The sequence below is a fragment of the Dryobates pubescens genome, chromosome 25 (assembly GCF_014839835.1).
Source record: "Dryobates pubescens isolate bDryPub1 chromosome 25, bDryPub1.pri, whole genome shotgun sequence".
In the NCBI taxonomy this organism is placed as follows: domain Eukaryota; kingdom Metazoa; phylum Chordata; class Aves; order Piciformes; family Picidae; genus Dryobates; species Dryobates pubescens.
In genome coordinates this window covers 5,776,990-5,801,995 of record NC_071636.1, presented here as the reverse complement: position 1 = coordinate 5,801,995, position 25,006 = coordinate 5,776,990, and the positions used below count along the sequence as shown (strand labels likewise).

General features: G+C 56.7%; 1 protein-coding gene across 1 annotated transcript in view; it reads left to right on the top strand.

The window, feature by feature from the left end:
- The window catches only part of FAM222A (family with sequence similarity 222 member A), a 49,756-nt gene that overhangs the window by 3,884 nt on the left and 20,866 nt on the right, over positions 1-25,006 (top strand). The gene's annotated exons all lie outside the window — the stretch shown is intronic.

Below are 25,006 nucleotides of genomic sequence, written 5' to 3'. Positions count from 1 at the left end.
TGGCTTTATTATGTTAACCTATTTGCGTGTCAAGAGCTATTGTGCCTCTCTTTATCTGTGTTTGTATTTGCTCGGTGCAGGGAATAAAAGGACGAGGCGAAAATGGATGGGGCTGGTCAGTGCTTTGCACTCTGGGGGCACTGATTGGTTGCTAAGTGATTTGCATCCCCGGTAATCGCTTTTATCTCGGAAGGATGTCGTGTATAATTATCAGCCTACTGACATCTTTTGAAATCTGCCTAATGGGTGTTTTTTAATTTACATGGGAAGCAGGGGCTATTTGTGTTGCTCTGATTACAGGTTGTGCCAAGTGGATGGGTTGCAAATGCAGAGATTTCCAGTTTGGATGTTTGGGGGGTAAGGGAAAAGGGGGGGGGGGGGGGGAGGGGGGAACTGGGATTTTTGGTGAGTTCTCCTTCATCCCGAGTTAAGATGGGTTGGAAAGAGATTCCCAGCTAGATGTGGGGGTGGTGGTGGGGTGTTGTTTGTTTTTTTTTTGATCTCTTCATCACAAGAGATTTCCAGTAGATGTTTGGGAACAGGGAGGGTTTGGTGAGTTCCCCTTCAGCCCAAATTAGACAGAATAAAAATGCAGAGATTTCTAATTAGATGTTGGGTGGGGGTGGGGGGAAGCTGGGATTTTGGGTGAGTTCTTGTCCATCATAGAATCGTTTCAATTGGAAAAGACCTCTAAGATCATCAAGTCATGGAATTGTTAGGGTTGGAAGGGACCTCGAGGATCAGCTAATTCCAACCCCCCTGCCATGGGCAGGGACACCTCATGCTAGATCAGGTTACTCGGAGCCACAAGTCCAACCTCCTACCCCACACCTCCATGACCACTAGACCATGTCCCCATCTGCTTAGGGTGAACAGGAACTCACAAAAAAACCCAGTTCATAGAATCATTCAGGTTGGAAAACACCTCTAAGATCCTCAAGTCCAACCATCAACCCAACACCACCATAGCCATTAGACCATGTCCCTCAGAACCATATTTTCCACATCTTTAAGCCCCTCCAGGGATGGGGGTCTCCACTATAGCCTTGGGCAGCCTGTTCCTCTGCCTGACCACTCTTGCAGGAGAGAAGTTTTTCCTGGTATCCAACCTAAACCTTCCCTGGTGCAACTTGAGGCCATTTCCTCTGCTCCTGCTGCTTGTTACTTGGAGAAGAGTCCATTCCCTACCTAGTTCCAACCTCCTTTCAGGGAACTGCAGAGAGCCAGAAGGTCTTCCTTCAGCCTCCTCTTCTCCAGGCTGAACAACCCTAGCTCATCCTAAGTAGATGGTTTGGAAATAAGAGAGTTTTCCAGTAGATGTTGGGGAACTGGGATTTTTGGTGCATCCTTGCCAGCCTGGGGTTGATGGCTCTGGTCTGGACCTGTCTGTAACAGCAGCAGGAGGCCTGGGCTCTGCAGTTCCCCACTCAGCCCCCACTGTGCAGAGGGTGCTGGGTGCTTGACTGGGGTAAATATTTAACTGGTGCCCAGTGCTCTGGCTGAGTTCTCACAGCCATGTGATTCTTCATTGGGGCAGCAGCTGGTGGGTTCACACAGCTGTGGTGGAACCACTATGTTTGCTCCTGATCATCTGTGCTCCCTCTGTCATCTCTGGGCACTGATGGGCAACTGAGAGGCACAGCAGAGCCTGCTGAGGTGTTAATGTGGTTTGGGGTGTGCTCATGGTGCTGGAAGCATCAGCAGTCCTGTGGGTGCATCTCTTTTGGATGGGCAGTGGGATGTGGGTGCTCTCCTGAGTGTGCTTGGGCTTGGAGAAGCCCTGGTATTCAAAGCAGCTTGGCAGGGCCATGCCAGTTATTGGCTCAGGTTTGCTGACAGGGAAGGGGCAGCAGTTGGAGGTGGTTGTGATGAGATGAAGGATGTTGGGGATTCCTCCTGGGGCTCTATGTGCTGGCACTGCGACATCTCAGTGTCTGACTTCCTGACAGGAGATTGGTGCTTGCCACAGGGCTGAGCACCTTCTGCAGTGGGTGCTGAGCTGGGGGAGAAGGGTAGAGGGCAGGTTCTGAGGGCAGGTCACCCACTGGGGCACCTCAAGCCAGCTGCCTCCCTCCTCTTGTGGGAAAGGCCACATCTGAGCTGCAAGCACATCCAAGCACACGAGGTGACCCCGTCAATTTGCAGGGCTGGGTTGCTTTCCTGGCAAGTGGCACCGTGGGTGGCAGCCTGAGTGGCACAGTGCCATGCTGGCTGGGGTGCCAGCCCGGTGGGGAAACACAGGGTATGGAGACAGCAGACCTGATGGGGGGGGGGGAGGAGGGCAGACCCATATGCCCAGGACCCCATACCCCGGGGTGCTGCGCCCTGCTGCGCGGGCAGCACCGTCCTGGCGCGGCTGGCGCGCGGCGCGGGCGAGGGCACCGCTATTTATGGCTGGCTGTAAACAAACTCCCAATGAAAGAAAGTTAATGACCTGAGACTGACGGGAGCCTGCTGGGAATTTTTATAGCCCCTGGGACTCCACTCTGCTAAAGAGAAAAATACAGCAGCGTTTTAACCCAAACCCAAGAGCCCGTGCGACGCGGGGCCCGAGGGAGGGCAACGCACAGCCCCAGGGTGGGGAGATGGTTTGGAGGGACTGGCCCAGAGCTGGGGGGGAAGGGGGAGAGGGGCTTAGGGGGTATCCAGCTAGGATTGGGGTGTGCAGCCCTGGTTTTGTCCCTGTGAAAGGAGGCACATCCCAAGGGTGGGGGTTCTCCAAGGTTTTCACTGCCTGCCTCTTGTAGGTTCTCTAGGGTCTGGAGAAGAGGTCTGGTGAGGAGCAGCTGAGGGGATTTGGGGTTGTTTAGTGTGGAGTAAAGGAGGCTGAGGGGAGACCTCATTGCTCTCTACAACTCCCTGAAACGGGGTTGCAGTGGGGTGGGGGTTGGTCTCTTCTCCCTCGTATCAGGTGGTAGGATGAGAGGAAATGGCCTGAAATTGTGCCAGGGGAGGGTTAGGTTGAAGAGGAGGAAAAATGTCTTTGCTGCAAGAGTGGTCAGGGATTGGAACAGGCTGCCCAGGGAGGTGGTGGAGGTGTTCATAAACACATGGGTGTGGCGCTGAGGGACATAGTTTGATGAGCATGGTGGTGCTGAGCTGATGGTTGGACTCAATGATCCTCGAGGTCTCTCCCAAATGAAAGGATTCCATGATTCCATCTGCATGCTGGCTTAGCTGCGAACCACACACTAATAAAGCCTTAATACCCTGCAGCAGGGAGATTTCCCTCTTGGAGACACAAACATTCCCACTGCTTGTGAATCCAAACCTGGATGAAGAGCAAGAGATGCCACAGCAGGGGAGGAGAGGGACACTGTGGTTTGGGATGCCGTGCGAGCCCCCCTGGCCTGCTCCTGCCTGCCCACCACGTTTGGTACCTGATCAAACACGTCTGGATGTGACGGCTGGGGCGTCCAGCCATCCATTTTAGCCTGGAGAAGAGAAGGCTCAGAGGAGACCTTATTGCTCTCTACAACTACCTGAAGGGAGGTTGTAGCCAGGTGGGGGTTGGTCTCTTCTCCCGGGCAAGAAGCACCAGAACAAGAGGACACAGTCTCAAGCTGTGCCAGGGGAGGTTCAGGCTGGATGTTAGGAAGAAGTTCTTCCTAGCAAGAGAGATTGGCCATGGGAATGTGCTGCCCAGGGAGGTGCTGGAATCACCATCCCTGGAGGTGTTTAGGAAGAGACTGGATGGGGTGCTTGGTGCCATGGTTTAGTTGATTAGATGGTGTTGGGTGATAGGTTGGACTGGATGATCTGAAAAGTATTTTCCAACCTGGTCCTATCCTATCCTATCCTGTTCTGTCCTGTCCTGTCCTGTCCTGTCCTGTCCTGTCCTGTCCTATCCTGTCCTGTCCTATCCTATCCTGTCCTGTTCTATCCTGTTCTGTTCTATCCTATCCTGTCCTATCCTATCCTGTCCTGTTCTATCCTGTCCTGTCCTATCCTGTCCTATTCCATTCCATCCTATCCCATCCTATCCCATCCTATCCCAGGGGCTGGGGAGCATGGCACAGGGTGCCCCCCTGGCTCCTTTCGCCGCTGCCTGCTGGCAGGCGCGGGCTCCGGCTGCACTCCGCGCGCGCCGCTTGATTTACTGCCGAGAGCTGGCAGTTAAAGCTGACAAATTGAAGGCGGTTTTAAGTGGTTCAGGTTAATTAATAGTCAGGGAAGGATCCATTTTTATTTGTTTTGTTTTCCCCCTTTTTTTTTTCCTTTCTTTCTTTTTTCCAAGGGATGCTCTTGGCTTGCAGGGAGAAATGGAGCTTGACTTTGCCTTTGGAAAGGAACGCCTCCTGCACGGGTTCACTCCCCACCCACACACCCCACAAGGAATGGGGGATGGAGCTGGGCTCGGTGCTGAGCTTGGTGATGTTGCTCTTCCATCTCTGACCCACAGCTTTGTGTTTTGCCTTGAATTTCTCACCCCCTCGAGGCTGCTGCCAGAGGAAGCACCAGGATGGGGTGTGATGGGACTGTCCTGCGTGTCTCAGCTTGCTCTCTACAACTGCCTGAAGGGAGGTTATAGCCAGGAGGGGGTTGGGCTCTTCTCCCAGGCAAGCAGCACCAGAACAAGAGGACGCAGTCTCAAGCTGCACCAGGGGAGGTTTAGGCTGGAGGTGAGGAGAAAGTTCTTCCCAGAGAGAGTTGTTGGCCATTGGGATGTGCTGCCCAGGGAGGTGATGGAGTCCCCATCCCTCGAGGTGTTCAAGAGGGGATTGGATGTGGCACTTGGTGCCATGGTTTAGTAGTCAGGAGGTGTTGGGTGCCAGGTTGGACTTGATGATCTCTGAGGTCTTTTCCAACCTCATTGATTCTATGATTCTCCAGTGTGTCAAAGTCTCCTTTCCTGTGCCAGTGCCCTTTGGAGCTGTGGTTCTCTTCTCTCATCCTGATGGAGTGATAGAGTTGTTTGGGTTGGAAAAGCCCTCCAAGATCATCCAGTCCAACCATCAACCCAACCCCACCACAGCCACCAAACCATGTCCCCAAGTGCCACATCCCCATGGTTCTTGAGCACCTCCAGGGATGTTGACTCCACCACCTCCCTGGGCAATGACCTGCTGCAGGTGCTGGGAGCTGTTCCAGGGCAGCAGTGTTCAGTCCGTGCTGCCCCAGTAACCAGAGTGTTTCCATAGCCACCTGGAGCGGTACAGCCAGTTGGCCACAGCCTCCTTGCTCCCATGGGGGATCCATGGGTGGACAACAGTGTTGAGACCCCCATCCTGGACTAGGAGCTGAAAAAGACACAAGAGATGTGGTGCTGAGGGACCAGATTCAGCACGAGGCTTGGGAGAATTAGAGACTGGCACTTTGAGACCTGGTTTAACAGCCATGGTGATGTTGGGTTGATGTTTGGACTGGATGATCTGAGTGATCTCTCCCAATCAAAACAGATCTGTGTTTCTTTGCTCCATGGATGGACTAGAAAAGCATCCACTGTCACTGGTTCATGCACACACATAACTCAGATGCTCACATCTGCTCACATCTGCCAGCAGAATGGTGTCGAGGGTCCACATCCTAAGAAGTTGGAGCTTCACAGTAAGAAGTAGAGGTGGAAAGGCAACCCTGACCAGTCTCTGGGCAGCACACAAAGCCTCTGAGCTGCATGTGAGGAAGGCTTGGTGGTAAAGGGACCTGAGCAGCATCTCTGGTGGCCTTTGTGCACCAGTGCCACAGGGTGTGACACGGGTGGGTACCTCCAGGCTGTGTCCTGGAGCAACACAAAACCTCCACCCAGCCTCACTCCAGCTTTTTTTCCCAGCACAGACCGGGATGCAGGTGGAAGTGGTGGGTTTCCAGCAGCCCTAATGCTTGGGAAGATGAGAGATGAAGGTTAGGGACCATTTTTTTAACTCACTAAAGGGCAAGACAAGCTGGAGTCTGCAGTCCAGAGATATAATTAGTTCACAGCAGTGGTGCTTTCTTGATTTAGCTTCAGAGAGCAGAACAAGACAAGGATGTTCTACCCAATTAGCAGTAACATCCAGTCTGAGCCTCACTAGGTGAGATAACAAGCTGGGTTTATAGCTCTTCTTCATGGACTCCTTTTTGGGAAGGGGTGGGGAAGGATGGGGAGAAACAAGTCTTGAATTCTTTTCATCAGGGGGGAAGAATGAAGAGTGAGCTCAGAAGGCCCCAGACTGAGTGGTGCCTTGGCCAAGGCAGGTGATGAAAAGCCATAAAAAGCCAAACCAGCCTGGGACAGGGCTGCCTGGCTGTCTGGCTATCCTGGCAGGCTGTGCAAGGGGATGTGTCCCAGTGAGGACATGCACAAGGGCCACCCACACAGCCTGGCTATGTCCCATCTGCTGCTGAGAAGGTTTATAGCACGTGGACTGGCAGCTTTGCTGCCTGCTCAGAGGGGCCTGGGGCATGTGGGGTGGCTGTCAATGCTGCCAGCTGTGCCCTGAGCCATGTCCTTCCTTAGGCACACTGGTCCCTAGCTGGATGACCCTACCTATGTCCCTTCTGGGCACACTGGTCCCCAGTGAGGTGACTACCCCCACGCTGTGTCCCTCAGCAGGCGTGCTGGTCCCCAGTGAGGAGACCCCCACCTATGTTCCCTGTGACACTGGTCCAGCTGTGTTGACTCCAGCTGTGTTCCTTACTGGGTATACTGGTTTTCAGGAGGTGACCCCAGCCATGTACCCCTGTGGGCATGCCAGCCTCCAGCAAAGTGACCCCAGCCATGTCCCCAGCAAGATGAGCCCAGCTTTACACTGCCATGGGCATGCCAGCCTCCAGCAAAGTGACCCCAGCCATGTCCCCAGCAAGATGAGCCCAGCTTTACACTGCCATGGGCATGCCAGTCCCCAGGGAGGTGACCCTAGCCTTGTCCCCAGTCAGATGAGCCCAGCCTTACACTGCCATGGGCATGCCAGTCCCCAGGGAGGTGACCCTAGCCTTGTCCCCAGCAAGATGAGCCCAGCTTTACACTGCCATGGGCATGCCAGTCCCCAGGGAGGTGACCCCAGCCATGTCCCCAGCAAGATGAGCCCAGCTTTACACTGCCATGGGCATGCCAGTCCCCAGGGAGGTGACCCTAGCCTTGTCCCCAGTAAGATGAGCCCAGCCATGTGCCGAGGGAGGTGACCCCAGCCATGTTGTCTGCGTGGCTGGGGTCGGGTGCCAGCTGCCTGCCAGCGCCGTGTCCCTGCTCCACGGCTGATCGATGCCCATTGATTTTTCCTCCCGTGTAGACCTGGCTGGGCTGGGGCTCTGCAGGGCTCTCGTGCCTGTCTGCTTCTGGCTCTCCTGCTATCAGAGCATCCTGCCCTGGTCTCCCAACACCCCCCCACCAGCTCCCCCCCGCAACGAAGCTCAAGGACACCCCAAAATCCAGCCTTGGAAAAGTCTAGGCAGCTCAGCTTTGATTAACAGGGGTTAATTAAAGAGCTCTGCTCTTGCTGTGCCTTATTACCAGGCTGTTCCCCTTCTCCCCAGCACTCCCAGTTGCCCCAGTGAAGATGTGGCTGTGGGAGCTGGTGGAGACCTGTCTGAGTTTGGAGCTGGTAGCTTAAAGGGCAGCCACAGGAGCAGGATGGCCCAGTGCTTCCCTCAGAGTGTGATCAGTGTGGGGCACCCCTGGGGATGACAGAAGGGTCTCAGGATGGGGGACAATCTCCCTCCTGCTGTCCCCACCTCTGCAGCTGTCCCTCTTCTGTAAGGTAGAGCCAGGGGATGGGGCAGGGGGCTGCTGTCCCCTCCCTTGTCCTTCCTGTCCCCAGATTGTCTGTTCCCTTGGGGAACATCTCCCCTTGCACACACAGAACTGATGAGGACAGGGATGGGGACAGATGAGGTCTTGTCATTCTGGGAGAGGGATGAGGACAACCTGGCCCTTGTCATCATAGCACTGAGGTGGGGAGAGCCTGGCTTTTGTGATCCTGGGGCTGGGATGGGGACAGCCTGGCTATGGTCACTGGGTCAGAGATGAGGACAACCTGGCTCTTGTCATCTCAGGACTGAGATGGGGACAGCCTGGCTCTTCTCATCCTAGGGCTGGGATGGGGACAGCCTGGCTCTTCTCATCCTGGAGCTGGGATGGGGACAGCCTGGCTCTTCTCATCCTAGGGCTGGGATGGGGACAGCCTGGCTCTTCTCATCCTGGAGCTGGGATGGGGACAGCCTGGCTCTTCTCATCCTAGGGCTGGGTTGGGGACAGCCTGGCTCTTCTCATCCTGGGGCTGGGATGGGGACAGCCTGGCTCTTCTCATCCTGGGGCTGGGATGGGGACAGCCTGGCTCTTCTCATCCTAGGGCTGGGTTGGGGACAGCCTGGCTCTTCTCATCCTAGGGCTGGGATGGGGACAGCCTGGCTCTTCTCATCCTAGGGCTGGGATGGGGACAGCCTGGCTCTTCTCATCCTAGGGCTGGGATGGGGACAGCCTGGCTCTTCTCATCCTGGAGCTGGGATGGGGACAGCCTGGCTCTTCTCATCTTGGGGCTGGGATGGGGACAGCCTGGCTCTTCTCATCCTAGGGCTGGGATGGGGACAGCCTGGCTCTTCTCATCCTAGGGCTGGGATGGGGACAGCCTAGCTCTTCTCATCCTGGAGCTGGGATGGGGACAGCCTGGCTCTTCTCATCCTGGAGCTGGGATGGGGACAGCCTGGCTCTTCTCATCTTGGGGCTGGGATGGGGACAGCCTGGCTCTTCTCATCTTGGGGCTGGGATGGGGACAGCCTGGCTCTTCTCATCCTGGGGCTGGGATGGGGACAGCCTGGCTCTTCTCATCCTGGGGCTGGGATGGGGACAGCCTGGCTCTTCTCATCTTGGGGCTGGGATGGGGACAGCCTGGCTCTTCTCATCTTGGGGCTGGGATGGGGACAGCCTGGCTCTTCTCATCCTAGGGCTGGGATGGGGACAGCCTAGCTCTTCTCATCCTGGAGCTGGGATGGGGACAGCCTGGCTCTTCTCATCCTAGGGCTGGGATGGGGACAGCCTGGCTCTTCTCATCCTGGGACAGAGATGAGGACAAGCTGGCTCTTGTCATCTTATGACTGGGATGAGTACAGCTGGGCTCATGTCACCCTGGGACAGGGCTGGGGCCAGCCCAGCTCTCCTCCTCCCCAGCAGGAGCAGCCGCAGAGCTGCTGCTCTGCAGCCTCCTTCCCGCCCCGCAATGATCATCAGCTCTCGTCGTAATCATTAAGACTATTAGAAAGCAATGTTGGCTCGCAGCTCCTGTCAGGCTTCCCCTTCTGCTTTGCCAACGTGCACAATTAATGCCAATCAGCCTTGGGGGGGTGGGGAGGGGAGGGGAGGGGAGGGAGGGGGGAGCAGCCAGCTCCTCACGCTCTCAGCAGCTCCTGGCAGCATTTGCCATCCCATCTTGTAGGGTTTTGGTGCCGTGGCTCTGAACATCTGAGGGAAATTCTCTGTTCCTTTTAATTACTCAACATTCAGCAGCTCACTTCCTGGGCAAGGAGGTGGGGGGGAAGCAGAGCTTTGTAAAAGACATTTATAAATATTACAAGCAGCCTGATTTTCCCCATTTAGTAGCTGCCTTGTTGTTGTTGTTGTTGTTGTTTTTCCTTCTCTAAAGTTTCGTTTTCTTTCGGCTCAGGAGGTTGAGGAGAGACCTTCTGGCTTCCCTAGCACGCCTTGAAGGAGGTTGTGGTGAGGTGGGGGGGGTCAGGCACTTCTCCCAGGTTACAAGTGAGAGGGTGAGAGGAAATGGCCTCAAGTTGCAGCAGGAGAGGTTGAGGCTGGATGTTAGGAAAATGCTCTTCTTCATCCAAAGGGTCATCAGGCATTGGAACAGGTGGTGGGGTCCCCATCCCTGGAGGGGTTTAGAAGATGTTTGGATGAGGAGCTTAGGGAGAGGGGATCTTAGGAATCCTCACAAATATCTGAAGGGTGGGTGTCAAGAAGAAGGGGCCAGGCTCTGCTCAGTGATGTCCTGTGATAGTATCACAGTATCACTAAGGTTGGAAGAGACCTCAGGGATCATTGAGTCCAACCTGTCACCACAGACCTCATGACTAGACCATGGCACCAAGTGCCACATCCAATCCCCTCTTGAGCACCTCCAGGGATGATGACTCCACCACCTCCCTGGGCAGCACATCCCAATGGTGAACGACTCGCTGGGTGAAGAACTTTCTCCTCACCTCGAGTCTAAACCTCCCCTGGCACAGCTTGAGACTGTGTCCTCTTGTTCTGGTGCTGGTTGCTTGGGAGAAGAGCCCAACCCCTTCCTGGCTACAACCACCTTTCAGGTAGTTGTAGAGGGCAATAAGGTCTCCCCTGAGCCTCCTCTTCTCCAGGCTGAACAACCCCAGCTCCCTCAGCCTCTCCTCATAGGGCTTGTGCTCAAGGCCTCTCACCAGCCTTGTTGCCCTTAGCACAAGGGACCACAGGAGCAGACTGGAACCCAGGAGGTTCCCCTTGAACAGGAGGAGAAACTTCTTCGGTGTGAAGGTTGCTGGATCCTGGGCAAGCTGGTGTGGGTTCCCCTGCTTGAGCAGGGGGCTTGGACTCGACCTCCAGAGGTCCTTTCCAACCCCTCCCACGCTGCAACTCTACCACCTTAAGGTCTTTTCCAACCAGGCAATCCCCCTCTGCCTTCTCTGTGTTGTTTTCTCCCCATGAAGCTGGTTCCCCCACAAGGGAACCCCGAAAGCAGGTTGAGCTGAGGGGAAGAGGAGGTGTGGGGGAAGAGCAGGAATTGCTTGCCGGGCTGGTGGACTAATCCTCGTTACCAAAGCACACATCAATTATCAGAATTCCTGCAGTAATCTCCCAGATCTATCTTTTCTGCTGAAGCAGCTCATTACAGAGCTCCATTCATTTCCATCTCTCCGGGTGAGAAGGGTTTAAATCTCCAGAGCTTTGTGTTGCAAAATAGACTCAGGGTGATGGACTCGCCTTAAATATTGAAATGATCGAGTTTCTGGTATTCTTCCCCTCCTCCTCCCCCCCCTAATCTTGAGGTGAAGGTGGGAGGCTGGCTGGGAATCACTTCCCCCAGGGTGGGTGGGGTGATGGGAGGCTGTGCTCAGTGGGGACCTCCACGTCTCTCTCTCTCCCAGAACAAGAGGACACAGTCTCAGGCTGCACCAGGGGAAGTTTAGGCTGGAGGTGAGGAGGAAGTTCACAGTATCACCAAGGTTGGAAGAGACCTCAAAGGTCATCAAGTCCAACCTGTCACCACAGACCTCATGACTAGACCATGGCACCAAGTGCCACGTCCAATCCCCTCTTGAACACCTCCAGGGATGGGGACTCCACCACCTCCCTGGGCAGCACATTCCAGTGACGAATGACCAGGTTCTTCCCAGAGAGAATCATTAGCCATTAGAATGTGCTGCCCAGGGAGGTGGTGGAGTCATCATCCCTGGAGGTGTTCAAGAGGGGATTGGATGTGGCACTTAGTGCCATGGTTTAGTAGTCATGAGGTCTGTGGTGACAGGTTGGACTCAAAGACCTTTGAGGTCTCTTCCAACCTTGGTGATTCTGTGATCTCCCTGACCCCAGCCAGCACTGCAAAAGGAGGGAGGAAGGTTTCCCCAGGCTGCCCTGGCGAGCCCCTGAGCCTGTGCCAGGCTCAGCCGTGAGCACAGGAAGGGCTTTTGTCTGTCAGCAGGGTAGCACCAGGGCAAGAGACAGGCACAGAGCCCCTTTGTGTGCAGCTGCACCCTGAGGCGGGCAGGGGCAGCGGCGATGGAGCAGGGTGCGGGGATGGGGGGCGGCCGTGGGGATGGGGGCTCGGTGTCCAGGGATGGGGAGCAGTGGAATGTAGGGATGGGGAGTGGGTACCTGGGGATGGGGAATTGGTACCTGTGGAGTGGGACCCAGTGGTGGGTTGCAGGATGCAGGGATGGGGCATGGGTTCATGGAGAGGGGAAGATAGTACTCAGGGATAGGAAGCTGGTACCCAGGGTTGGGGGCAGGATCTGGGGATGGGGAGCAGGATGAGGAGTCAGGGTTGGGGAGCAGAGTGTAGGGGGGTGGAGTGGCTACCTGAGGGTGGGGACTGTGTACATGTGGATGAGGAGTAGCATCCACGAATGGGGAGGAGGATGCAGGGATAGGGAGTGGGTACCCAGGGATGTGGAGTGGTAGTGAGGGATGTGGAGTGGGATCCAGGGCTGGGAAGCAGACTGCTGCAGGGACAGGAGCAGGTATCCAGGGCTGGGAGCAGGCTGCAGGCACAGGAGCAGGTATCCAGGGCTGGGAGCAGGCTGCAGGGACAGGAGCAGGCATCCAGGGCTGGGAGCAGGCTGCAGGGACAGGAGCAGATATCCAGGGCTGGGAGCAGGCTGCAGGCACAGGAGCAGGCATCCAGGGCTGGGATCAGGCTGCAGGCACAGGAGCAGGTATCCAGGGCTGGAAGCAGGCTGCAGGCACAGGAGCAGGTATCCAGGGCTGGGAGCATGCCCCGGGGCAGGGGCGGAGGGCGGCGCAGGGTGATGTGTGCGCTGCCGCCGAGGCTCGGTGCAAACACGTTAATTTGTTTTCTTTCTTGCCTCGCCTTTCAGGGTAATTGGTTGCATTTGAAGCCTTTGTGAAAGCCTTTGATTATAGTAATTTCAGCAGCACGATCTACCCTGGATTCCTTCGTCGGATTCTTTCAGAGCTCAGGCACTCGGGGCTGTAATTACCCAGCGGCGCACGCCTGGCTGCCGGGCACCGCGCTGCTGGCACAGTGACCATGGCACCACCAAGGTCCCTGTCGCCGTGGAGGGCAGGAGGAGCCCTGCTTGGTGCTGGGAAGATTTGGTCTGTGCAGTGTTGGTAGCTTCAGAGAATCCACAGAATGGTTTGGGTTGGAAGGGACCTTAAAGATCATCCAGTTCCAAGCCCCACTGCCATGGGCAGCGACACCTTCCACCAGCCCAGGTTTCCCAAGGCCTCATCCAACCTGGCATGAACACCTGCAGGGAGGGGGCATCCACAACCTCCTTGGGCAACCTGTTCCAGTGTCTTCCCACCCTCACTGTTATTTATTTCTTCCTAATATCCTGTCTAAATCTGAGTAGCAAATTAGAGGGGAGATGGAGATCCAGGCAGCTACCGCCTGCATGCTGTGCGCTGACCCGGCCAGGACCCTAGGGCAAAGGCACCCAAGCAGGGCCCTGACCTTTGCTAACAGGGCTGCTCCCCCCTTTGCTCCTGGCATTCCATTCCCAGTCCCATGGAATGACCTTCTCAGCAGCAACGTGCCAGCGTCTGCCACTTCCAATTACCCACCGCAGCTCAGCGCCGCCGCCGCCCCTCCTCAGCACCAGGCTTTCTTCCTCCGTGGCAGGATGGCAGCGGGTCAGGGGGGGACATTGCACCGAGGTCCCTCACCCTCCCATCTCAGAGACCCTCAGGGACCCACCAGCAGCTGCCCAGGGGCTGCAGGGTGCTGGAGACAACTCGGGCTTCCAGGATCATTATTAACCTGTTCGAGAGCTGTTCCCGCTCGCAGCTAAAATAGATCTTTAATCTCTGCCCAAAATAGCTCATTTGATGAGAGGCCTCCTTAAAGCTGACACATAAATTTAACCAGGCTGCCCGAGCCCTGCGTGAGGAGGTCTGCAAATGCTCAGCAGCACTCGACTTGCTGGGTTTAATTCCCTCCTTATGGACTCATCCTGCACCTTCGTTTCTTCCATGGGGTCATTCGTACCACTCAGGAGGTGATTTGCTTGGGTCTTCTGCTCTCTGCCTCTTTCCCAGCCTCCCATGACCCTGCCCGTGGGCAAAAGGGAATTTTGGGGTCTTTTTGGATGTTGATTTTCTTGAACACTCTTAAGAGTTTCTCCTTGGAGCTGCCACAGGAGGAGAAACCTCTGGTTGGGGTAGCTGAGACCTCCCCTTGTTGCCCTGAGGTACCAGCAGCAGTGAGAGGATGCTCTGGCCAAGTCCTAGTATGGGCTTGTAGCTGCCAGTGCCATCGGCTGTGCCATGGCTGGTGAGTTCTGTGCCATCCTGGTGTCATGGCAGCTCCATAAAGCCACCATCCAGCTGGTAGCTGGGCAGCAAAACGTTTCCTTCATAAGCGAAGGCAGCAGGAAATGGCAATGCAGCAGCTGTCCCCGGGGCGAGATTGAGATGGGGACAGGGGCAGTGCTTGGCCCTACCTGGCCCCATGGTGTCCCCAGTGCTGGAGGGGTCCATCCCACCCCACCCCATCCCACCCCATCCCACCCCATCCCACCCCATCCCATCCCATCCCATCCCATCCCATCCCATCCCACATCGCTAGTAGGATGTCCACCCACATCTCCATTGGCATGTGCACCTCCTCCAGGGTTTTTTCCATGCAGGCTCCTTCTCATGGGGTAGGGTGAAGATGGAGAAATTGGGGTCTGAGTGACCCACTGGGTAGGCAGCTAGGCAGGGTTGAGCCCCCAGGTTCAAGCTGAGGGTGTAGCTTTACTCAGTACCAACCCAGTCCTTCAGCTAGTGAAGGGTCTGGAGAACAGGGCTGGTGAGGAGTGGCTGAGGGAGCTGGGGCTGTTTAGTCTGGAGAAGAGGAGGAGGCTGAGAAGAGGAGGAGGCTGAGGAGAGGAGGAGGCTGAGGGGAAACCTCACTGCTCTCCCCAGCTCCCTGAAAGGAGGCTGCAGAGAGGTGGGGGCTGGTCTCTTCTCCCTCATATCAGGTGATAGGAGGAGAGGAAACGGCCTGAAATTGTGCCAGGGGAGGGCTAGGTTGGAGATGAGGAACAACATCTTTGCTGCAGGAGTGGTCAGGGATTGGAACAGGCTGCCCAAGGGAGGTGTTGGAGTCCCCAGCCCTGGAGGTGTTCAAAACCCACCTAGCTGTGGTCCTGAGGGGCATGGTTTGGTGGCAGTGGTGGCGTTGATGGCTGGACCGGATGGTCTTGGAGAGCTTTGCCAGCCCAAACCGTTCTGATTGTACCATTCTTTTTCCACCCCCCCGCGACTGCAGGGCACAGGTTGCTCCCCCAGCCTCCCCCAGCCTCTCCCAGCCCCCTGCTCCCCCTCTGCCTCCCCGGTGAGATCCCGAGCGGCGCAATAATCACTTCCAGCATCATTATCCCTTGCAAACCCCGGCTTCCAATTTTAATCAGAGAGGAGCCGGTGTTGCTTTAAGATCTGCGGGTTTTAAAGATCACAAGAGGGGTTAGAGAAAATTACCCTTGACTCTGCCATGCTAATGTAATCTCTAACCAGATCTGCAGCGCTGCAGCTAAAATTGCTTTTTAGATTAACATTTAATTATTAACAGGGCCCCCTGAAAGGCCTGGGGCTGGAGCCGCGCGGAGCGGAGCGGATTAGCCGCCAGCGGGCGCGGGGAAGGTCGTGGCGGGGCGGGGGGCACCCTGCCAAGGCTTTATTGCAGCCCTTGGCACCAGACTTTTGGGTGCTCCCCAGGATTTATGGTGGGGTGATCTTTCCTTTATGGTGAGGGTGGGGAGACGCTGGCCCACGTTTTCCCAGGGAGGTTGTGGCTGCCCCCTCCCTGTTTGTGTTCAACCTGGAGAGGGTCTTGAGCAAGCTGGGCTGGTGGAAGCTGTCCTTGCCCATGGCAGGGGGGTTGGCAGTGGAGGATCTGCACCAGACTTTTGGGTGCTCCCCAGGATTTATGGTGGGGTGATCTTTTATGGTGAGGGTGGGGAGATGCTGGCCCAGGTTGTCCCAGGGAGGTTGTGGCTGCCCCCTCCCTGGAGGTGTTCAACCCGGAGGGGGTCTTGAGCCAAAGCTGGGCTGGTGGGAGGTGTCCCTGCCCATGGCAGGGGGGTTGGAAGTGGAGGATCTGCACCAGACTTTTGGGTGCTCCCCAGAATTTGTGGTGGAGTGATCTTTTATGGTGAGGGTGGGGAGATGCTGGCCCACGTTGTCCCAGGGAGGTTGTGGCTGCCCCCTCCCTGGAGGTGTTCAACCTGGAGTGGGTCTTGAGCAAGCTGGGCTGGTGGGAGGTGTCCCTGCCCATGGCAGGGGGGTTGGAAGTGGGTGATCTTTAAGGTCCCTTCCAACCCAAACCATTTTGTGATTCCTGGACTGAGCTGTGGTGCTGCTCATAGAATCAGAGAATGGGAGGGAGGGGGTCTTGAGCAAGCTGGGCTAGTGTGAGGTGTCCCTGCCCATGGCAGGGGGCTTGGAACTGGGTGATCTGCACCAGACTTTTGGGTGCTCCCCAGGATTTATGGTGGGGTGATCTTTCCTTTATGGTGAGGGTGGGGAGATGCTGGCCCAGGTTGTCCCAGGGAGGTTGTGGCTGCCCCCTCCCTGTTTGTGTTCAACCCGGAGGGGGCCTTGAGCCAAAGCTGGGCTGGTGGGAGGTGTCCTTGCCCATGGCAGGGGGGTTGGAACTGGGTGATCTGCACCAGACTTTTGGGTGCTCCCCAGGATTTATGGTGGGGTGATCTTTCCTTTATGGTGAGGGTGGGGAGACGCTGGCCCAGGTTGTTCCAGGGAGGTTGTGGCTGCCCCCTCCCTGTTTGTGTTCAACCTGGAGAGGGTCTTGAGCAAGCTGGGCTGGTGGAAGCTGTCCTTGCCCATGGCAGGGGGGTTGGCAGTGGAGGATCTGCACCAGACTTTTGGGTGCTCCCCAGGATTTGTGGTGAGGTGATCTTTCTTTTATGGTGAGGGTGGGGAGACGCTGGCCCAGGTTGTCCCAGGGAGGTTGTGGCTGCCCCTTCCCTGGAGGTGTTCAACCCAGAGGGGGCCTTGAGCCAAAGCTGGGCTGGTGGAAGGTGTCCCTGCCCATGGCAGGGGGGTTGGAACTTTTAAGCTCCCTTCCAACTCAAACCATTCTGTGATTCATGGACTGAGCTGTGGTGCTGCTCATAGAATCAGAGAATGGTAGGGGTTGGAAGGGGCCTCTGGAGATCAGCCAGTCCAAGCCCCTGCCAAAGCAGGGGCAGCTAGAGAGGATCACACAGGAACACATCCAGGTGGGTTTGGAATGTCTCCAGAGATGAGGACTCCACCACCTCTCTGGGCAGCCTGCTCCAGGGCTCTCTCTCTCTGAAATTCACGAAGTTCCTCCTCATCCTTTGATGAAACTTCTTATGTTCTAGTTTGAGCCCACCAGCCCTTGTTCTGTCACTGGGCACCACTGAAAAAAGCCTGGTGCCATCCTCCTGACAGCCACCCTTGAAGTGTTGATCGTCACTGATCAGATCCCCCCTCAGGCTGCTCTTTTCCAGCCTAGAAAGCCCCAATTCCCTCAGCCTTTCCTCCTCACAGAGCTGTTCCAGTCCCCTCTGCATCTTTGCAGCCCTTGGCTGCACCTTCTCCAGCAAATCCTTCTTGAGCTGGGGAGCCCAGAAGTGGACACAGTATCCAGTGGGTGCCAGGTCCCCTCTGCCACTCTGAGTCTGGGTGGAAGATGGAGAGGCACAAGCTAGTACCAATGGCTGCTGGCTTCACCATGGTGCCAGGTGGCAACACTCACCCAGATCCTGCTTGGCTTGGCATAGGGTGGGCACCCTCTGTGCCTGGAGGGGAAACCTTCCTCCTCCAGCACCTCCTCACCCTCACAGGAGGGATAAGAAACCTCTTCTGAAGGGCAACCAGTTCTGATGGGAAGCCAGTTCTGGTGGGAAACTAATGTCCATGGAGGCCAGGGATGGTGGCTGTGGCAGGGCTTCTGTCCCATCAGTGTCCCCAGGACTGTGGGGAAGGGGACACCCCAGTGGGGTGGTGGGTTCCTTCTCCATCCCAACTCTGAGGGATGAGGGACAAGAGTGTCCCTGCTCGCAGCAAGCGGCCCTGGCACTGTGGCACTGTGGCACTGTGGCTGGGGATTCCCGGCACTGTGGCTGGTGGAGAGGTGGTTCTTTGGCACACCAGGCACCAGTGAGGGCTTTTGCTGAATTTCACAGTGCTGCCAGCTTGTGAGGGCTGCTGCCAGCCTTGGCCTGGCTCCCACACTGTCTGTCTGTCTGACTGGCCTTGCCAGAAGCCAGGCTGACCTGGTCACCTCCTGTCCTTGCGTCGAACCCCGCGCTGGCTTTTACCGTCCGGAGGTGGAGGAGAGACACGTCAGGGTCACTAAAACACCTTTGCACCATCCCCATTCCCACCCCTATTCCTCTCCCAACCCCAAAACCTCCCTTTTATTTTTACTTTGATGGCTTTTTACCCCCAGCCTGCCCAGACACCCCCCAGGGGAAGGATGCTCACACGTTGCACCAAAGCCTGGATGGTCACCGAAACCTCAACCCTTGCTTTTCCCAGCCACAGAGGGTTGCTCCTGCCCAACCTGCTGCCCAGCCAGACCCTGTTCAAGCTGAGACTTTAGAAGTTCCTATTTTTCCCTCCCCCCCACACCCCCAGCCTTGTCCCATCACATTTTCTTTTATCTAAATCCTTGCCTGCAAAAGCCTCTATCGACAGCTGCGCCGGGGCCTTATCTCGCCGGAGGGACCTTCGCTGGGCTCTCGCAGGAGATAAGCCTGACTTATCAGCTGCTGATGTCAGAGGAGGTGCCAAACCCTCCCATCATGGGGAGGGAGGAGGGAGCTTTAGACAGAGAGGAAAGGTGGGGTGTTGGGGGTTTTTTTTGTTGTTTTCTTTTTATTATTAAAGTCACAAAGACCTTGGGCTTATAAATAGCGAGATGGAGAGATAGGGACTGGAAATCAGCCAGCCCGGGGTGGGGAGGAGCAGCCAGAGAGAGGGGCTGGGGAAGGGTGGAGTGAGGTGATGCTGGGAATGGGGAGTGGTGGTGGCTGGGGCTACTGGGGGACTCTGCACTGGGTGTTTCTGAGGGACCCAGCTCCTGACATACCCAAGGGTCGTCCCCCACGTGTGGCATTGCCAAGGGACCCCACTCTTGGTGTCCACAAGGCACCCCACTCCTGGCATCCCTGAGGGACCCAGCTCCTGGCATCCCTGAGGGACTCTGCTCTTGGTGTCCCTAAGGGACCCTACTCTTGGTGTCCACAAGGCACCCCACTCCTGGCATCCCTGAGGGACTCTGCTCTTGGTGTCCCCAAGGCCATCCCTGAGGGACCCAGATCCTGGCATCCCTGAGGGACCCAGCTCCTGGCATCCCTGAGGGATTCTGCTCTTGGTGTCCCCAAGGGGCCCTACTCTTGGTGTCCACAAGGCACCCCACTCCTGGCATCCCTGAGGGACTCTGCTCTTGGTGTCCCCAAGGGACCCTACTCTTGGTGTCCACAAGGCACCCCACTCCTGGCATCCCTGAGGGACTCTGCTCTTGGTGTCCCCACGGGACCCCACTTGTGCGATCCCTGAGGGACCCAGGACCCAGCTCCTGGCATCTCTGAGGAACTCTGCTCCTGGCACCCCCAAGGCATCCCAGTCTTGCTATCCCTGGGGGGGACCCTGCTTCTGGCATCCCCAAGAAACCCTCTTCCTCATATCCCTGAGGATCTTCAGTGCTAGCATCCCTGGAGGACCTTGCTTCTGGCAGGAACCCCATTCCTCATGTCCCTGAGTGACCTTGCTCCTGGCATCTCCAAGCGCCCCGACTCTTGGTGTCCCCAGGGGACCCCACTTGCGGCATCCCCAAGGAAGGCTGCTCCTGGCATCTGCAAGAGACCCCACTCCTGGCGTCCTGCACCGTGGGGCCACTGGTGTGGGCTGGGCAGAGGCTGTGGGGGACTCCAAAACTGCTGAGTGGTGTCTTTGGTGGCATGGAAGAGGCAGAGCAGCTTGAGCTAAATCGGATCCTGCTGATTGGAATTAGTTCCCATGCAGATGGAGCTAACTAAGCCAGCTCCCAATTCCCATCAGCTGATTCAGGGGCTTTTCTGAGTGGCATTAACAAAATGCCACCGTGGCACAGATGCCCATTGTGCCAGCTACCCTCCTATGGGTGCTTTAGGGGCTCCAGGGAGGAAGGTGGGGGGTACCTAACAGGGTGCCAGGGTGGCACTGTGTTCCTTTTGGTTCTGAAGCTTGCCTGTGAAGGGGTGGGGGGTGGTGGAGCTGTCAGAAAAGCTGTCCCCAGTGTGTGACACTGGGAGATAGGGACACTATTTGGGGCTGGATTAATGGGAGGCTTTATTTAGTTTAGCTTGTGGCTCCTGCACCTCTGCTGGCTGCTGCTGCTGCCTGAGGTCAGGATGGTTCCAAGAGGGTGCTGGTGGGGGTGAGACCCCACTGATGGGTGCCCAGAGGCAGCGGCATCCAAGGCTGCCCAGTCACCAGCATCCTCCTTGCCCTGGACTGGGGCTGCATCCTCACCCTTCCTCCTGTTGGCATCCAAATTTGATGACCCACCAGTGGCCACATCCTGTCCCAAGGGGTCTGGTTGGCCTCTCTGCTTGCCCCATGGCACCCCTGGGTGCTTACTTCTCGTTCTTAGTCCCATTTTCCCAGGGGAGCAGCAGGGATCTGATGGTCCCACTAAAGTTGTGCCTGGGGGGACAGGGTCAGGGGGATAAACACACAGGGACAGTGCCATGAGGCTTCGTCCCAGCAAGGTGCTGGCCTCTCTGCAGGGGAGGAGGTGACGTCCATCCACTAATCATCCAGATGGTGACACCCAGCAGGACACCAGCCCCAAGGTTACTGCGTAGGTGAGGCTCAGGTGCCTGGTGCCACCATCCCACGCACGACCACACATGCCCTGACCCAGGGCCAGCCCCGTGGGGCCAAGGTTGGTGTGATGGGCATGTGCCAAGGCAGGGATGGGAGGGGGGAACTGGCAGATGAGAAGCTGGGCATGAGCCAGCAATGTGCACTTGCAGCCCAGTGGCATCCGGGGCTGCATCAAAAGAAGTGTGGCCAGCAGATCCAGAGAGGGGATTCTGCCCCTCTGCTCTGGTGACACCTCACCTGCAGTGCTGTGTCCAGCTATGGGGCTCCCAGCACAAGAGGGATGTGGACCTGCTGGAGCAGGTCCAGATGAGGCCACAAAGATGATCAGAGGGCTGGAGCACCTCTCCTGTGAGGACAGGCTGGGAGAGTTGGGGCTCTTCAGCCTGCAGAAGAGAAGGCTCTGGGGAGACCTTAGAGCTGCATTTCATTCTGAAGGGGGCTACAGGAAAGCTGGGGAGGGACTGTGTATCAGGGCCTGTGGGGATAGGATGAGTGGCAATGGTTTGCAGCTGGAGCAGGGCAGACTTGGGCTGGACATCAGGAGGAAGTTCTTCACAGTGAGGATGGAGAGACGCCGGACCAGGTCACCCAGGGATGTGCTTGAGACCCCATCCCTGGAGACATCCACAGTCAGCCTTGAGGTGGCCCTGGGCAGCCTGCTGTAGTTGGAGATGTCCCTGCTGACTGCAGGGGGGGGGGGTTGATCAAGATGCCCTTTGAGGCATCCCTTCCAACCTGCTGCCACCTGTGCCTGTGCGAGCCGAGCCGGGGCAGGCACGGGGCTGAGCAGCGAACCCCCCGGATCCCTCTCTGTGCGTGCGCGCGCGGTGGGGAGGAGAAAACCTCCGTCTCCTTGGCACTCAAAAGTGAGGGCGAGGCTGGGAAGGAGAAAGCACTTCATTCTCTTCCCCCAACTGTCTTAATTCCTGCCTGATTGTAATGGCACATTTGAAAATCACCAGAAATCGAAGCCAGAAGATGGATCCGGCTGCCGCTTCGCTTCCCTCCCCCCTCCGCCGCCCCGCTTCCTTCCCCTCCCCACTGCGAGCTGCCTTAACAAAGGAGATGTAATGCACGAAATAAAAACACCTCCCTGCACACCACCACCCCCCCCCCCAACCTCCCTCCCCTTCCTCTCCACCCCCCCCCCCCACTTTAAAAGACAGTAATAGGAGAAAATTGGTTTTGAAACTGAATAAAGAAGTCCCTTTCAGAGGAAATCATTTCTTTCAGGGCACCTTTTGCTTTCTCTTTTTCCTTTCTTCTCTCTCTCTCTCTTTTTTTTTTTTAGCTGCAAGTAAAATAGTGAATAATGAAAGGTGGTTACATGATTGTCTTTCATTTAGAGAGCAGCGAGGACAGATGGAATCTGGGAGAGAGAGAGAGAGAGAGAGAGAGATGCGGGATGGGGATAATTGCCTGGTAACAAGGCGCTTGTTGTGAAATTAGGAGCTTCAGAAAGTAGTGGGGAGGGAGACAGCAAAAAAAAAAAATAAAAAAAAAAAGAGAAGAAGGCTTTTTCACTCATGAATAGTTCATTATTAGGAGAAAACAGCACAATTTGGGTTCTCCAGACACCTGCTCGCTTCGAAGATGCTTCCCTCTTCCAGCCCCAAACCCCGCGCTGGCTCCTCGCACCTTTCGCTGGTGGATTTCGCCCTTCCCTGGGGTTGGCAGTTGTGGGCTGAGCAGGGGAGGACCTGCAGCCTCCCTGCCCAGGGAGGTGGTCCCTGGAGGTGTTCAAAAAGGGATTAGATGAGGGTCTCAAAGGGGATGAGGATCTCAAAGGGTCTTTTCCAACCTGGTTAATTCTTCTCTTCTCCTCTCTTCTCCTCTCTTCTCCTCTCTTCTCCTCTCTTCTCCTCTCTTCTCCTCTCTTCTCCTCTCTTCTCCCTTCCCTTCCCCCTTCCCTTCCCTTCCCTTCCCTTCCCTTCCCTTCCCTTCCCTTCCCTTCCCTTCCCTTCCCTTCCCTTCCCTTCCCTTCCCTTCCCTTCCCTTCCCTTCCCTTCCCTTCCCTTCCCTTCCCTCCCCTCCCCTCCCCTCCCCTCCCCTCCCCTCCCCTCCCCTCCCCTCCCCTCCCCTTCCCTTCCCCCTTCCCTTCCCCCTTCCCCCCCCCCTCCTTCCCTTCCCCCTTCCCCCCCTCCTTCCCTTCCCCCTTCCCCCCCTCCTTCCCTTCCCCCTTCCCCCCCCTCCTTCCCTTCCCCTCCCCCTTCCCTTCTTCTCTCTCCCATTCCATTCCTTTCTCCCTTCCCTTCTTCTCTCTCCCATTCCATTCCATTCCATTCTACTTGAAGCCAGTTTTTCTCAGCAAGAGAGATTGGCCATTGGAATGTGCTGCCCAGGGAGGTGTTGGAGTCCCCATCCCTGGAGGTGTTCAAGAGGGGATTGGATGTGGCACTTGGAGCCATGGTTCAGTTAGTCATGAGGTGTTGGGTGCTAGGTTGGACTGGATGATCTCTGAGGTATTTTCCAACCTTATTGATTCTAGGAGTCCTCAGGAAGAGCCTGGATGTGGCACTGACACCCCATGAGTCCCCAGCAACCAGCCTGGGGGTGAGCCCAGAGCGGGTGACTCCCCTGCCCCAGTGATTCATAGAGTGAGTTTGGGTTGAAAGGGACCTTAAGGATCATCTAGTTCCATCTCCTCTGCCATGGGCAGGGACACCTCCCACTAGCCCAGGTTGCTCAAGGCCCCATCCAGCCTGGCCTTGAACACCTCCAGGGAGGGGGCATCCACAACCTCCCTGGGTAACCTGTTCCAGTGTCTCCCCACCCTCACTGAAAGAATTTCTTCCCAATTTCCAGTCTCAATCTGCCCTCCTCAAGCTTCAGTCCCTTCTCTCTCATCCTATCACTACAAGCCCTTGTGAAAAGTCCCTCCCCAGCTTTTTTGTAGCCCCCTTAAGGTACTGGAAGGCCACTGTAAGGTCTCCCTGGAGCCTTCTCCAGGTTGAACAGTGATGGAGGATGGGGGAGCAAGTGGCAAGCGTGTGGGGACCTGTGCGTGCCTGTGTCCCCGCCGTGGTGGTGAAGGTGTGTTCCAAATGGGGACATTTAAACTAGTGGAGCAAGGAGAGCCCCAGGCAAAGCTTGAGGAACATCCATCTGTGCTCTGCTGCCTGGTGGGTGCTGGTCACAAGCTCTGCCAGTGTGTGCCTGAGGCCACCGTGCAGCTTTCTTGCATGCTGGCACCGCTCGCCGGCAGCAGGGGACGTGGCACGTGTCCTGAATGGCTGCAGGAGATGGTTTCCCTACCATGAAGTGACATAGCCAACTGTGCCACTCATCCATGACCTCCACCTGTGCCACCCAGACGTGATACCAAGCCATGATCTCCAGCCATGCCACCTAGTCATGATACCCAGCCACGATCTCCAGCTGTGCCACCCAGCCACGATACCCAGCCAAGACCTCCAGCTGTGCCACCCAGCCACGATACCCAGCCACGATCTCCAGCTGTGCCACCCAGCCACGATACCCAGCCAAGACCTCCAGCTGTGCCACCCAGCCACGATACCCAGCCAAGACCTCCAGCTGTGCCACCCAGCCACGATACCCAGCGAAGCCCTCCAGCCCTGCCACCCACTTGTGACCTCCAGCCCTCAGTAGATGTTCAACCAGAAGAGTGATGGCTCAGAAGCTGTGATGCCAGAGGACTGGCACCGCTGCCTGCTTTTCCGCGGCTCCTGCCCACGGCTCCCTGCCCTCTCCAAGTGGCAATATCACTCCCTGTGCCAGCCAGAGCAGTGGGAGGTGTCAGCAGCAACTGGTGACAGTTCCTGCCCTCCGTGGCAGCTCATCAGGGATGTACAATTAGCGGAGTGGTGTCGCTGATGACTTTGGCCTGACCCCTCCAGCTTTTGTTGAGCTGATTTTGATGCCAGCCGGGAGCCAGTGACAGATCTCAGGACCCTGAGTAGGATTTTCACACCATCCTTACCCAGCCTTGGCTGGAGCTGACAGGGTCATTCGCTGCTGGGAGGTGCTGACTGGCACATGGGCAAAGCAGTCTGGCACTGCCAAGGGGTGTGGTGCCAGAGGGGTGCCCCAGCTCTGCCCCTGTCCCCGGGGGGAAGCCTTGCAGGAAGCACAAATCACACCAAATCCCAGCATGGTGAGGGGTGGAAGGGAGCTCTGGAGATCATCCAGTCCAACCCCCCTGCCCTGCTCAAGCAGGGGCACCCACAGCAGCTTGCCCAGCATCACAATGGCCAGGTGGGTTTGGAAGCTCACCAGAGAAGGAGGCTCCACAACCTCTCTGGGCAGCCTGCCCCAGGGCTCCAGCACCCTCACACCGAAGAATTTTCTCCTCCTGTTCAGATGGAACCTCCTGGGTCCCAGTTTTGCCCCTTGTCCTGTCACTGGGCACCACTGACAAGAGTCTGTCCCCATCCTCTTGTGCCCCACAGGTCCTTTAGCTCTTGCTGAGCACTGATCAGATCCCCTCTGGGGCTGCTCTTCTCCAGGCTCAGCAGCCCCAGGGCTCTCAGCCTTTCCTCCTGACAGCGATGCTCCAGGCCC